The sequence below is a fragment of the Gymnogyps californianus genome, chromosome 1 (genome assembly GCF_018139145.2).
Source record: "Gymnogyps californianus isolate 813 chromosome 1, ASM1813914v2, whole genome shotgun sequence".
NCBI lineage: Eukaryota > Metazoa > Chordata > Aves > Accipitriformes > Cathartidae > Gymnogyps > Gymnogyps californianus.
Window position 1 is genome coordinate 67,506,077 of NC_059471.1, and position 858 is coordinate 67,506,934.

An 858-nucleotide genomic window follows, 5' to 3' on the forward strand; every position below is an offset into this window, starting at 1 on the left:
CGGAATGGGAATTGTGTCTGGTTACATCGCAGCTGACTTTGGTGCCATCTGTTTTCTTGCTTTTAAAATATAATGCTCTACATTTAATAAAAATCTTCACCGACTTGATAGCTTCACTGAATGTCTGTTGCCCTGTTTCTTACTGAGTCCTGAGGTCATCGACATCTAGCAATATGGAAATCACCCTGCCTGTCAAACTGGAATTGGGCTCCATTCTGTCATGAGCTATTGTGTTGCAGGAAACTGATGTGGAATGTAAATATTCAGTAAAAAAACCTGCATTCGTGCCTGTCGCTGTTTTAAAGAGAAGCTTATTCAACTCCAAAACATTGTACTGACAACACCACGTTCAATTTTTAAACACATTCTGCTGCTTCTTTTCATTTAAAATCAAGTGGCTCTAAGTTGTTTCCAGAGAGTCTTTGGAGGTCGATGGCTCATCTCACCGGCCGTGGTAAGCCAACGCTGCTCTTCGTGCTGCAGGCAGTTTCTCTGCCAGCCTCTATTTGCAGCATTAGTCCTGAATGGCCCAAACAAAGGCCTGAAATGTTAACATGACAAAAACCACTGACTACGCACAAAATTATATTGAACATCAAAATAAAACACGCTTAAAAAAGAAAAAAAACCAAACTCATTTAGTACTTCCCCCCCCAACCTGATGTAATATAGAATGTTAAAAATCAGCGGGAAGTGTGACTTGTGAGTTGGTGGTGCTGTTTGAGTCTTAAATGATGAGAGGAGAAACTTAAAATTCTCAAGTTATTATTATTTATTTATACCTGTTTCCTTTGACAGAAAGAATATGTGAAACGAATGGGAAACCTATTGAGTCTTATCTGATAATTTCCAAGTGAC